The sequence below is a fragment of the Mustela putorius genome, unplaced genomic scaffold, assembly GCF_011764305.1.
Source record: "Mustela putorius furo isolate JIRA1106 unplaced genomic scaffold, ASM1176430v1.1 tig00000228_pilon_pilon_pilon, whole genome shotgun sequence".
Lineage (NCBI taxonomy): Eukaryota > Metazoa > Chordata > Mammalia > Carnivora > Mustelidae > Mustela > Mustela putorius.
Genome location: NW_025421322.1, coordinates 61,079 through 75,809, shown reverse-complemented (window position 1 = coordinate 75,809; position 14,731 = coordinate 61,079).

Here is a 14,731-nt window from a genome sequence, read left to right as displayed (position 1 = left end):
AAAAAAAAATAGACAACAGGCTCAAAATGGAGTCACTTGTGTTAAGACCATGTCACCAAACTGAAACTCAATACCTAACCTAATTGCAGTTTCAATCTCCCCCAGGAATATAATCTTTAACTGGTCAGTCTGGAATTTACTGGTCAGCAGTAGTGAGGTAATTCACTTGAGAGACCCCTCCAACACCCCCCTCCCCGAAGAAAGATGAGGTAATCCATTTTTTCCTTGTCCCTGCCCCCTTCTGTCTGTAGAAGTCTCCTATTTTGTGTAATAATTTGGAGCTTCTTTCTATTTGCTGTATGGGATGCTGCCTGATTCATGCATAAAGCCAGTGTGATCCTTAAGTTTATTCAGCTGAATTTTGCTTCTTAACACACATTAAGCTTAATTTTACAGAGATATTCCCACAAGATCTCTTACAGAGACATGCATGAGACCTTTTCGTTTTGTGAAATAGGGATAGGGTAAAGTGAAGAGGTTTTTTTTTTTTTTTTTTTTTTTTTTTTTTTTTTTTTTTTTTTTTTTTTTTTTTTTTAAGATTTTATTTATTTATTTGACAGAGAGAAATCACAAGTAGACGGAGAGGCAGGCAGAGAGAGAGAGAGGGAAGCAGGCTCCCTGCTGAGCAGAGAGCCCGATGCGGGACTCGATCCCAGGACCCTGAGATCATGACCTGAGCCGAAGGCAGCGGCTTAACCCACTGAGCCACCCAGGCGCCCGTGAAGAGTTTTTAATAGGGAACACTTTTGGGGAATCTCAGGAAGTCTGGGTGTCATTTTCCTGTGATTTTGGAACTCTTTTACTTTTAGAGTCTAAAATTTACACTGACAGTGCCCTCAACAGTCTGCCATTCCCAGAGATAGCTATATATTTATTTATTTTTAAATTTAAATTCAATCACTTAACATATAGTGTATTATTAGTTTCAGAGGTAGAGTTCAGTGATTGATCAGTCTTATATAACACCCAGTCCTCAATACATCACGTGCCCTCCTAAATGTCCATCACCCAGTGACCCCATCCTCCCATCCCCCAGAGATAATTATTTAATGTTCATTCATTTCTTTCTAACCACAGTATCAAAACAAAACACAAAAAGATTTGGCACAGCAATCTCTGTCAGACAAAAGGCTAGTGAAATTATGAAACAATCATCTCATGTTGCTAAAATATTGTAAAACAGCATTTAATCTTATGGTTGTTAAATTCACTCCTGGCTCTATACTTGCTTTTTTTGTTTCTTGGTCTTTCCACATTTTTTTCTTAGAGTATATTTAACACACAATGACATGACATCATATGGCTCTGTAATTAACTTGGTAACTAAGTATACACCAATTGCAGCCACTGAAGACAGCCAAGTCTGAAGACATCAGCTGTTTGCCTTGACACAATCTTTTCCAAAATATGTTCCATGGCTGTTAAAGGTGTTCCTTGGAAGAAGGTTTCTTCAGTTAAAGAAGGTTGTGGAACACTTGATTAAACAAAATTCAACAGCCTTTTCGCTGAAGCATTTCTCAAAGCCTTCATTATATTTATGTGCAATGAGAACCTCTAAGAGTAGGTTACAATATATACTATTTGTCAAATATATTTGCTCATAGGACTTTTTAAAAAAAAGATTTATTTATGTATTTGACAGAGAAAGAGAGAGAGAGAGAGAGTGATTACAAGTAGGCAGAGAGGCAGGCAGAGAGAGAGGGAAGCAGGCCCCCGCTGAACAGGGAGCCCAACTCGGGGCTCGATCCCAGGACCCAGAGACCATGACCTGAGCAGAAAGCAGAGGCTTAACCCACTGAGCCAGCCAGGCGCCCCAGACTTTTTTTTTTTTTTTTTGAGGAGCATCCCATAAGACTAATATTTAAACCACACACTCAAAAATGTGATTTTGAGGCAGTTTATGTGGACACTTTTGTCAGTTGCTTTCCCAGCAACATTTTCCTCTTCTCCTTTCTTCTAATCCTCAGTTTCCATTTTCAGAATTTATAAGGTTCTAGGGAGGCTGATTCTGACCCTCAACCCAGGGATAAAACATATGACCTGGGCTAAGCCATTCGGTGTGTTCCATCCAACAGACTTTGGTGATTGGTTGGAGGGGGCAGATATCAGAGCCCAATCCAATCAGAGTTCTTCCTGGAAATGCATGTGGGAGAACTGTGCTGGCATCTTCCTGTTGGATATTGGAGAGCAAGCAAGCTATCCTAGGAACTTTAGGCTACCCTTCTGGAAATGCAAAGAGTGCCAGTTTTATCAGGAAGGCAGTAACAAAGAAGGCAGAAGATATGGTGAGAAACCGGTCCTCAGGGAGCTTGGAGCAAGCTCTCCCTATGGACATTTTATGTAATACCCCCCCAATTTTTTTTATTGTTAAGCCAGTTAAGTTGAGTTGAGTTTTCTTCTTAAAGGCTTTTATTTATTTATTTATTTGTTTGTTTATTTGAGAGACAGCGCATGCAGGTGTGTGGGAGCTGGAGGAGGGTTAGAGGGAGAGACAGAACCTTGAGCAGAGGCCACTGACTGAAGGCCGAAGAGGGGCTCAATCCCACAACACTGAGATCATGATCTGAGCTGAAATCAAGATTCAGATGCCCAACTACGTGAGGCACCCAGGTGCCCCTTAAGTTTTTTTTTTCCCTTTTTTTTTTTTAAAGACTTTATTTATTTATTTGACAGAAAGAGAGATCACAAGAAGTAGGCAGAGAAGCAGGAGGAGAGAGAGGGGGAAGCAGTCTCCCCGCCGAGCAGGAAGCCCAATGTGGGATCCCAGGGATCATGACCCAAGCTGAAGATAAAGGCTTAACCCACTGAGGGATCCCAGTGCCCCTTACGTTTGGTTTTCTATTATTAGATAGCTTGCTTCCACAGTGAGACACACACTGTAAAGGATTACCACCCCTTTTAAGAAAATAAATATCTATTTAATCCTAAAAGGAAGATTTATTCCTCTTTTTTCCTCTCTGCAGTCGATTTTCAGTTTTACTTTCCATTGGGATCTGTAATTGTTTATTGTTGCTATGACAACAATGTTCCAAAAGTGTGCTGTTCTCATTTTTACACTCCTGTACAAGTGTCATCAAAACACTCTGCTCCAGGGGCACCTGGGTGGCTCAGTGGGTTAAGCCTCTGCCTTCGGCTGAGGTCATGATCTCGGGCTCTCTGTGCAGTGGGGGAGCCTGCTTCCTTATCTCTCTCTCTCTTTCTCTCTCTCTCTCTGCCTGCTTGTGATCCCTCTCTGTCAAATAAATTAATAAAAAATCTTAAAACAACAACAACAACAAAAAACCCCACCCTGCTCCAACTTCATCAAATCAGCAACAAATCTACCTACTCTGTACCAGGCAAGAAGGTTCCGAGTTAGGACAGTTCTTGATTCTGAAGAAGCTCATAGTCTAAGTTCCAAATTTTCCAAATAATTTTACTCAAAATTGTGGGAAATAGATATAGAAGTTGGAAACATTATAGATGCCTGTTTTACAAAGACATTTCCACAGTTAGCATGGCTAATCTGTCCTTATTCTCCCTGTCCTGTGGTATTCTCACTCTGGCTCCAAAGAGATGGCCCAAAGCAGCCTGTCTAGGTGCCTCACCTCCTGTCTGCTTCCTTTTCTCTCCATGGAAGAAGCTACCTTCATTCAATACCCAGAAGCAATTTCCTAGGCATTTTGGCTTTATTTATTTATTTAGACAAAATTCACATAATATAAAATTAATTACTTTAAAGTGAACAATTCAGTGGTTTTTAGTACATTTACAATGTCACACAACCACATTTTACTACCCTCAAAACATTTTCATCATCCCTCAAAAAACTTTGTCCACGTGAAGCAGTCATTCGCCTTCTCCTGGCAATTACCTCAATCCCTGGCAGCTACCAGTCTGTTTTCTGATTTTTATGGATTTACCTATTCTGGATATTTCATACCAATGGCATCATTTAGTATATGGTTTTTCTGTCTGGCTTCTTTCACTTAGCATAATGTTTTCTTTTTTTTTAATATAGCAATGAGTCAAGAGCATTCACATTTTCATAGTGCTTCCAAATTTCTAATAGATATCTTCATGATTCAGGAAAAAAAAAAGAAATTCTCAAATCATAAGTAATTAGTATTTTTTCAAAAAGATTATTTATTTATTTGAAAGGAGAGAAAACATGAGTGGGTGTGTGGGGAGGGGCAGAAGGCGAGGGAGAACTGGACTCTCTGCTGAGCAAAGACCTTCCCAGGGGGCTCTGTCACAGGACTCTGAGATCATGATCTGAACAGAAGGCAGATGTTTAAACAACTGAGCCACCCAAGCACCCCCTTATAGCTAGTATTCTGACACAGATTCAGAAGGACATGGTCTTATTTGGAAATATCAAAGAGAAAAGATGAAAATATTCTGTAAATTAGTAAGAACAAAAACATAAAGCAATACACATACTCTCTCTCCACCTTCAGGAGTGCTTAGGTAGAAAAAAAAGGAATGAATGTTTATTGAATACGTGGTATTTGTTAGGGACTTTGTGGCATTTTATGAGACTGACAAACTGCCTAATACACTAAGGAGGCCAGTTAACACCATATGGGTTTTTAACACCATAAAGAAAGGTTGGTTAGAATATAGGAAAAAAACAAAATAAAATTATATTCATAGTCAAACAACCCTCACATTTGGTATATTTCTAAGTTTTCTTTAATATGTATGGATTGTTAACATTTTGTTTAGTTTTATATAGTTTATTATTCATTTACATGACTTTTTCCAAAATAAACACACTTTCCCATGTGATTCTAAGTTATTCATGATATCATTTTGATGGCTGTAAAATACTTCATTTTATGATCACAGCATCATTTATAATTACTATTTTATTGGACATTTAGATTATTTCCAATTTCTTGTTTTACCAATGATGTGATACATGTTTTGTAAATAGAGCTGTTTCACCATTTTTTGATCATTTCACTAAGAAAAACCTCCAAAATGAAAAGTATTGGGTCAAAGGGCATGAATAGATTAAGGATATGCCTCTAGATCCAATATTACCAATATTAACATATCAATGTTCACTTAAATGTAGGATCACTTCAGTATATTTTAAAACATATTACTACAACACAGCAAAAGTAAACACTTTATGGTACTGAATAAAAATTTTTTTAAAGATTTTACTTATTTATTTGACAGAGAGAGAAAGAGAGATAGAGCATGAGCAGGGGGGTGGGACAGAAGGAGAGGGAGAAGCAGGCTCTCCTCTGAGCAGGGAGACCGACATGGGCTTAATCCTAGGACCCAGGACCATGACCCTAGTTGAAAGCAGGCGCTTAACCAACTGACCCACCCAGGCTCCCTGAATCAAAATTTTTTAAAAATCAAATTGTTGGGGCGCCTGGGTGGTATGCACTTGGTTAAGCATCTGACTCTTCGTTTTGGCTCAGGTCATGATCTCAGGGTGGTGAGATCCAGCCCCGGGTTGGAATCTGGGCTCAACTCCATGTCTGCCTGAGTTTCTCTCTCCCTGTCCTTCTGCCCCCTCCCCACCCCCCACCCCTGGCACACACACACACACACACACACACACACACACACACTCTGTCTCTCTCAAATAAATAAATAAATAATAAATCTTAAAAAAAATCAACTTGTAGAACAAAACGGATGTCTGGTACAAACAAAAGAAAAACATCCTTACTTTTCAACAAGTTTTTGTTCTCCATTATTTTTTACAATATTGTGAAAGTAAGTAGCAAACTTCCACTCTTTCAATCTTAGAAGTGAGGAAATCTAAGGAAATCCTGAAACTATTCACACAAATAGAATGAAAATGGGATAAGGCATCATGTCTGATCAACCAGTCACAAATCCATAGGGCTCCTTGAGCTGGGAGTGATATGATTGGGGTATATAATAAAGAATCTATTGCCATTCAGATGCTTGATACTTAGATGACTACATAATGTTAACGATAACATTTTTAGGTTTCACAATTATGAGACGATAGTCTTTCTTCTGTCAGCAGGTGGCAGTAGATACTACAACTAGGTCTTGGAGTCCAAAATGTAAAACCATCTGAGATTTTAATTTTCGGCATGACTTTTTATATTTAAATAATAACAGTAATACCCTGTAGGAAAACAGATGAATTCGTTATGTCACCATCTTGCTTCATCTTTATTTCTGTCATTGGTACCAATCAGAATTTCTGAATGTGAAGTAATCAGTAAACGTTAAGTAGCATGCACTTACATGCTAATCATTAGAGACCATCATTTTAACAAATTTTTATAACAACTTTCTTTTTTCTTTAAGATTTTTATTTATTTATTTGACAGACAGAAATCACAAGTAGGCAGACAGGCAGGCAGAGAGAGAAGGGGAAGCAGACTCTTTATTATTATTAATTTTATTATTAATATATAATTAATTCTATATATTAATTACATATAATTAATATATAATTTTATATTAAAATTTAAAAAGTAATTTTATATAGATAAATATGAATATAATATATTTTTATATTTATTTTAAAATTTATTTATATATTTATTTATATATATTTTATTTATTTATATTATATATTATATATAATAGTTATTTATATTATTTATATATTTGTTATATAAATCTAATATATTTAATATAAAATAAAAATATAAAGAAAGTAATTCTATATTAATAATAATATATAATTAATAATTATTATTATTAATATAGAATTACTTTCTTTTAATGTCTCTTTTCATTCTTTTCTGTTCCTTATCTCCTGCCAACAATCCAAGTCTTTAACCCCCTCAGATGATTTATTTTGGTAACTTTCTTAATGACTTTTTTGCCTTTACTCTCCTCTTATTTCAATTAACTAAACACCACAAGAAGACTAATCTTCCTAATACATCTTTTGTATAATTTAATTCTCTTTCAAAGAGGAGTAGTGTAAGAGCAGTCAGAGGGCTATTGTAGCTCAGTGGACAAATGTGGAGGAACTCAGAGCAGATAGGATATGGGTTGGAGAGGAGGAGCTCCATGTAAATGTCATTATGGCTGTGAGCCCATCAGGACTGACTGAATGGGATAGGAATAGAGAATAAAATATGATTGCCAAGGCTCTGCCTTAAGGAAGCAAATGGAGAGTGGTAGGAGAAGTGAATGGTGGCCTGGTGGTCCCCATTTCTTGTGGGGGTAAGCTGAACTAAGGTTTACTGAGCCTAAGTCACTCTCCAAAGACAGAGAGATCAGTGTGGAAGGAAAGAGACTGAGGAAAGCATGTTCCCCAGCATTTTCCATGCAGAGCTCAAGTTTTATCAGAGATTGAATTCCTTTAGACTGGTGTTTTTCAAACTATCAGTGGTGAATGATTTTTTTTTTAATTTAAAAAATTTTATTTATTTATTTGATGGGACAGAGATCACAAGTAGGTAGAGAGGCAGGCAGAGAGAGAGGGGCAAGCAGGCTCCCTGCTGAGCAGAGAGCCCAATGCAGGACTCGATTCCAGGGCCCTGAGACCATGACCTGAACCGAAAGCAGAGGCTTTAACCCACTGAGCCACCCAGGCGCCTCTGAATGATCTTTAAATTACCATCCCACCACTGACCAATACTTTAAAAAAAAAATAACAAAATGAATTACTAGAAAAGTGAAATTAAAAAACCCAAAGACCTATAAAATGTACTCCCTAGGTTTTACATTGTTTGATTCAACAAACATTAGTCTTAAATAGGTATAGGAGTTTCTAAACACCCACTCTCAAATTCTCTTCTTATTTCTTCCTAGATGGTAATGAATAGTTTGTAGACTCCTGGCCCCAAATTTACGGCTATAGCTCAGATGATTTCCTATGAAATCTCCTCTCTGTACTCATTCAGCCCTAGGGTGATAATGGTGATTGCATGTCCATAGATGTTTTACTCTTGACTTTGCTCACACTTCAATAAACAGTTCCTTCATTAAATATCCTTTAAAAAAGATTTATTAATTTGTTTTGGGGGGCAGAGGGAGAGGAGGAGAGAAACTTAAGCAAACTCTGTACTTGTGACCCTGAGGTTATAACCTGAGCCAAGACCAAGAGTCAGATGCTTAACAGACTGTGCTACCCAGATGACCCAAGCATCCTTTTTTTTTTTTTTAAAGTTTTATTGAAGCATAACTGGCATTCAATAAATTGCACCTATTTAAAGTGTATAGCTTGCTGAGTTCTGACAATTTACACTGTAAACCATCACGGTGATCAATAACCATCCTTACTACCTCAAAAGTCCCATTAAACATTCTTTGTTTCTTTTTAAAAATATCATTAAACATTCATTTTTTTTTTCTTTTTAGTAAGCTTATGCCCAACGTGGTACGTGAAATCAGGACGCCCAGATCAAGGGTCATATGCTCTATCAATTGAGCCAGCCAGGTGCCCCATATCATTAAACATTTTTGAATTAAACATTTGAATGTGCCATCTCTTCCCTATCAAAACTCTGACAGAGTCCTGGGTCTCAAAAATTCAGTTTTTTTTTACTCTAAGTCCAGTGATCTCTTTATATTATAGTCTATAATTTTATGAATAGTGTTAGATGATCAGTTATCTTTCTAACATTTATTTCTGTAACTCTATTGTTAGTTCAACTAAGGTCATAGCCATATTTCTTTTTGTTGCATATGTTCCACTGATTGCAGAAGAACACTTGCTAAGTAGTTGTTTCAATGTAGAATTGTTTGCAAGAGCGATGCCTGGGCGGTTCATTCAGTTGAGTATCCAACTCTTGGTTTCCTCTCAGGTCATGATCTCAGGGTCATGAGATGTAGCCCAGTGTGAGTCTCCATGCTCAGTGGGGAGTCTGCTGGAGGATTCTCTCTCTCTTTTTGCCCCTCAAACTGCTCATGCTTGCTCTCTCTCAAATAAATAAATAAATCTTAAAAAAAAAAAAAAAGAATAGTTTGCAAGAAATAGAGACCCACTCAAACTATTTAAATGGAATGGGATTACAGTAAGAAGCATTAATTTCAAACAAGAGCAGTGATATGGCTGAGCCTAGCTCCGCCCTGGGACCTCAGCACAGGTGACCATCAATGTTTGTTCCAGTTTAATCCTTTGTCAGTAAATTGGCTTAGCTCTGCTCCATGAATGTGCATCCTTCTGTCTCACTGCCAGCTGGTAATTTCACTCCAATCTCTTATCTTTTTGAGTCAGGCCACATAAATCAGAGAGATTGCTGTCAATCGATGACTCTCTACAACCTACCTTGTGCCAAGTGACCATCCTTGGTCAAATTAACTGGGAGACCAGATTATGGTTACTGCACAAACTGAGGAAGATTTAGATGGGGCGGAATCTCTGATGTGGGGGTGTAAGTGGTTCTAGAGAGAGAGGAAAGCAATATTTATTCATCAACTAATATAAAATTCTTATATAAAAGTAAGGTTTTTTTAAAAGATTTTTTTATTTATTAATTTGACAGAGAGAAATCACAAGTAGATGGAGAGGCAGCCAGAGAGAGAGAGAGATAGGGAAACAGGCTTCCTGCTGAGCAGAGAGCCCGATGCCGGACTCGATCCCAGGACCCTGAGATCATGACCTGAGCCGAAGGCAGCGGCTTAACCCACTGAGCCACCCAGGCGCCCCTAAAAGTAAGTTTTTAACCAATTCCTTTCATTCTACCAGCCATCTTCAAATCCTCCTAGCCTTCGTACTTAGGCTTTTATTAGAAAGTGCTGAAAGAAAGAATAATCCATAAGGCTGATGTCACTAGCTCTTAAGGGTATAGAATCCATTGATATTGTTAAGAGCAAGTTTAGACTAAGCTGCAAGTGCTAGTTGTTAAGTCCTAAAAGGTTAGAAAAGTTTCTTCTTTATGTACTTCTTAGAGCTTAAAATATGCATGATGAAATACTAAGAGGGAGACAGGGTATACAGAATTTCTCAAATTATTTTTGATCAAAGAAACCTTTTTTCCATAGGCTTCTTAAGGGAACACGCTTTGAGAGACTGTGGATCTGCTAAACATAGGAGAGCAATTAAAAAAAAAAAAAAAGAAGTACCTCATATATGGCTTATATTCTACATAGTGTAGACTCCATACCCAAGGGTAGAACTGAACCACAAACTTTTGGCTGCTTGCCAATCTTTAAAACAGGCAGGACCCAGAGTGTTATGCCTTTATAAAGCTGCAAAAAAAGTTGGGAAAAAAAATAAAAGCTGGGGTCATTAAATCATTCAGAACAATTGGCACTAATCGGTGTGCTTATTTCGGGATAGTCTGTGTACATAATAGTTTACAATCCATGTTTCTCAAATTCTTAGATAGTCTCTGGACTACATTTTGAAGAATGATATGGAAGTTTCACAGCAAGCCCTTGGCTGTGGGGAATTATCATAATCAAGTCTCATGGAGAAAGGGTGGCAGCTGTTACTTTTAATCACTGTGCTCAGAGAGGGAGGAAAATGAAGGCTCTTTGTGTTCTTGCTGGTGGATGGCTGGCTGGCAGTTGGCAGTTTGCCAGATTACCCAATCACTTTTTCTTGATACACTTGGTCTCTGGAGAGGTTGAAATGCTTGGCAGCTCACAGCAGATCCTCAGCCTGCTCTGTATACTTGTGTGTATGTTAGTAAGCTCAGAAAGGAGCTCATCTGTTACCAAATAAATGCAACATTGAGTTGTCCTGGGCTGGTTAGCTTTCTCCCACCTCTTTGCCTTTTTGTCAAGTTCCTCCTGGAAAGCATTCAGACTCACATAAATTGCTTTTCACACTAAAGGCAATTTTTGCTTTTCTTCAAGTTGCTCTGTTTGCTGCAGGGTGGTGGAAATCAAAGAAGGAAAGACACTATGGCTGGTCAAATAGCAGTAGCTACTACGATGGACTGTTTACAGAGCCATGCTGGGGGTGGGGGGAATTGATAATCTGATGAGCAAGACAGATAAAAATGAGAGTATGGAACGCCTGGGTGGCTCCGTAAGCTAAGCATCTGCCTTCAGCTCAGGTTATGATCCCAGGGTCCTGGGGTCAAGTCTCACACGGGGCTCCTTGTTCTGATGGCAGCCTGCTTCTCCCTCTGCCTGCTGTTCCCTCTGCTTGTGCTCTCTCTCACTCTGTGTTTGACAAATAAAATAAAATAAATCTTAAAAAAAAAGATTGAGAAAATACCTTTAAAAATGAAAGAGGAAGAATTGTACAACCTGAACACATGATATATTATGTGTTCAATATATAATTGTATAAGTGATTCAAAATAGCAAATAAGAAATCAATTCACTCAATAACTATTTTTGAGTGTTTAGATACTAAGATGTATTGGTGAACAATATCAGGTAATGAAGATTTACCCATGACTTCTTCTAAGAGTTTAATGGTTTTCGCTCTTGTATTTAAGTCCTCAACCCATTTTGAGGTGGGTTTGTTTGTTTATTTTTGTTTTGGTATATGGGATGAAGTAAGGGTCTAACTTCATTTTTTTGCATGTAGATACCCAATTATCTCAGCATCATTTATTGAAGAGATTATTCTTTTCCTGTAGAATGGCCTTGGCACCCTTGAAATATATATTAACTATGTACATAAGGTTTATTTATGGTCCCTAATTCTATTCCATTGGTGTGTATGTTTGTCCTTATGCCATTACTACAGTTCTGATTGCTCTAATTTCATAGTAAGTTTTGAATTAGTAATTTGGAGGATTCATGTGTCCTCTAAATGTGTTCTTTTTCAAGATTGTTTTTGTTATGTGGGGTCCCTTGAAATTCAGTATGAATTTGAGGATCAGATTTTCCATTTCTGAAAAAAAGACCATCAAAATTTTGGTAGGGGTTGCATTGAACTTGTAGATCACTTTAGGTAACATTGTCATCTTAACATCTTCTGTCATCTTCTGATCCATGAACATGGAATGTCTTTCCATTTATTTGCCTTCTTTAATTTTCTTTAAAGCGATATTTTATAGTTTTCAGTGTGTAAGACTTTCATCATCTTGGTTAAATTTATTCTTTAAGTATTTTGTTCTTTTGGATGCTATGGTAACTGTATGTAGGGTTTTGTTTTTGTTTTGAGAGAGAATGTGAATGAGCAGGGCAGGCTAGGGGCGGGGAAAGAGAGAGAGAGAGAGAGAAAGAGAGAGAATCTTAAGCAGGCTCCATGCCCAGTGCAAAGCCCAGATACAGCGCTGGATCTCACAACCTGATCATGACCTGAGCTGAACTCAAGAGTCAGATGCTTAACTGACTGAGACACCCAGGCGCCTCATGTAACTGTATGTAGGTTTTTGGAAGCCATATCAAGGGAGTCATATTCAAAGTAGACAAAACCATGTAAGCCGTAGGGCACAGTGTTGTGAAATACCTCTGTATTAAGGGAACCATATCTAGCGGGGAATGGCTGGGAATGGCTGGGAATGCCACATCAAATTGTATGGCAGGAACAAGATGAAAAAGTGAGGAAGGAGAAGTGAATCTGGGGCCCTACACACTATGTGAGGTTACAGACAACCAATTAGGAATTCTAGGCTCTCCTAGAAGTCTGGTTAATACTTTATCTCTTCTATACATCTGACTGTTCTCTCAATCATAGTGGATGATCTCACCGAGATAATAGAAAACCATCAAAAAGGAACTTCCTTGTTTCTACATACTAAATCTTTACTCCTATTTGCATGTATACCCATGGACTCCATCTTGCCCCTGGTCAACAGAGAGCAAGCATTTTTTTGAACAAAGGTCATTTTTTTCTTGGCTACAAGGTAACCTGCCCCCTATACCTACTCAATATTTTGCTGCCTCAGATATCCCCTTTCTCTTTATCATCACTGTTTCTCTCTCCATTGCTTCATTCCACCAGTCTACATGCTCTGTTATTTCCCATTTTAAAACACTTTTTCCTTACCCCAGCACCCCCTCTCACAAACACCTCATTTCTCTGTTCTATGTAACAAAATTTATTGAAAGAATTGTTTGTTCAAATTTTCTTTACTTCTCATCTTTCAAAATTTGCTAATAGGTAATACATGTACATGGAGATAGATTACCTCTATTTCTATACTTTAGCCATCAAGTTCCCCCTCCCTGGAGGCAACTATTACCAGTTTCTTATATTTCTTCCAGAGATAATCTTAAAATTAAAATACACATGTAGTATATATGTACAACACACAAAAAAAGGGCCCCTAATGTAAACTATGGACTTCAGCTAATAATAATGTACCAATACTCATTCAACTGTAATAAATGTACTACAGTAAAGCAAGTTATTAATAATTAGGGAATCTTTGAACAGTGGGAAAGGGGAATATATGGCAACTCTGGTATTAGCTGCTCAATTTCCTGTAAAATTAAAACAACCCTAAGTCTGTAAAACAACCTATAGTCTATTAATGGGGTGACTGGGTGTCTCAGTCTGTTAAGCTTCCAAGTTTTTTGATTTTGGCTCAGGTCATAATCTTGGGGTTGTGAGATTGAGTCCCACCTTGAGCTCCAGCTTCGCTGGGTGTGGAGTCTTCCTCAGAGTCTTTCTCTCCTTCTGCCCCCCCCCAAAATAAATCTTAAAAAATGAAAATAGAAGAATGCTGAGAATAATAAATATGAAAGCAAGAACTAGTTCTTTGAGAAAGCGAATAGTAAAAGATATGAACCATTAGCTAATGAAGGAAACGTGCTGAGGAAGGGACGGATGAAGATTTGTTTTTAAAAATTTTTAAAAAATAATTTATTATTAAATATTTCAGGCTTACCAAAAGGCTCAAACAATAACATCAGGCATGCCTGTGAAACCATCACCAACCTAAAGAATGAAACATAATCAAACAGCATTTGAAGGCCCTGTACACGTCTTGATTTCATCTCACTCGTTTCCCACTATCTTTAAATTTTAGTGTTTATCATTCCAACGCATTTTGTAATTTTATATACATTCCCCCCCAAAGTTGTATTATTTTGCATGTTTTGAACTATATAAATGGTATTTTACACTACATATTCTTCAACCTGTTTGCTTAGCCCTGTTTTTCCCATGTTTATCCATATTATCCATGTTGGTAGGCATAGAGTACATTCTTTTCTACCTGCTATATTCTATTACATCGCATACATATACCACAATTTATTTATTCTTGTTAACGTCAATGAACAGATTTTTTGCAACTATTAAGTTTTATCATTAGCATTATTGTATGCGCAGGCACTTCTTGCGGTCCATATGGGAGACTTATCCTAAAAGCGGGGTAGGCACATGTAATTTTACTAAATAATTCTTAATCGCTCTCCCAAGCACTTGTGTCGGTTTAGACTACAAAATAGTTCCTGTTGCTCCAGTGCTCATCAACACCGAGGCAGTGAGACTTTTCACTCTATATTTCTGTGTTCATGGCATTTCACGTTATACGAATTCTCCAATTTTATTTCAATTAGTTCTCACAATAAGTCAGTGGGTTAGGCATTATTATTCCCATTTGCAGATGAGAAAACAAAAAGAAAATCTCTCCGTTTTGAGACAACAGTTTCTTTTCTTTCTTTAAAAAAAAAAAAAAAATCTAACTTCAGCCTCGCGTATTGAACCTTCTTCCTGTCCGCTCTGGAAAGGCTGCTGGCTTGGAAAGTAGATTGCACTCGGCCGGCTGTCCAGAGTTGGCGGCGTTCCCCACCTCTCTTCCACCCTCCCCAAGACTGCTCGGTACCTCCCCGCCCCAAGGCCGTCGTGGCTCTGAAACGCGGTAGAACAGGGTTTGGACCACTGGCGACGCCGTAGTCCCCTCCTTTTTTCTCCCCCGCCCCGCTC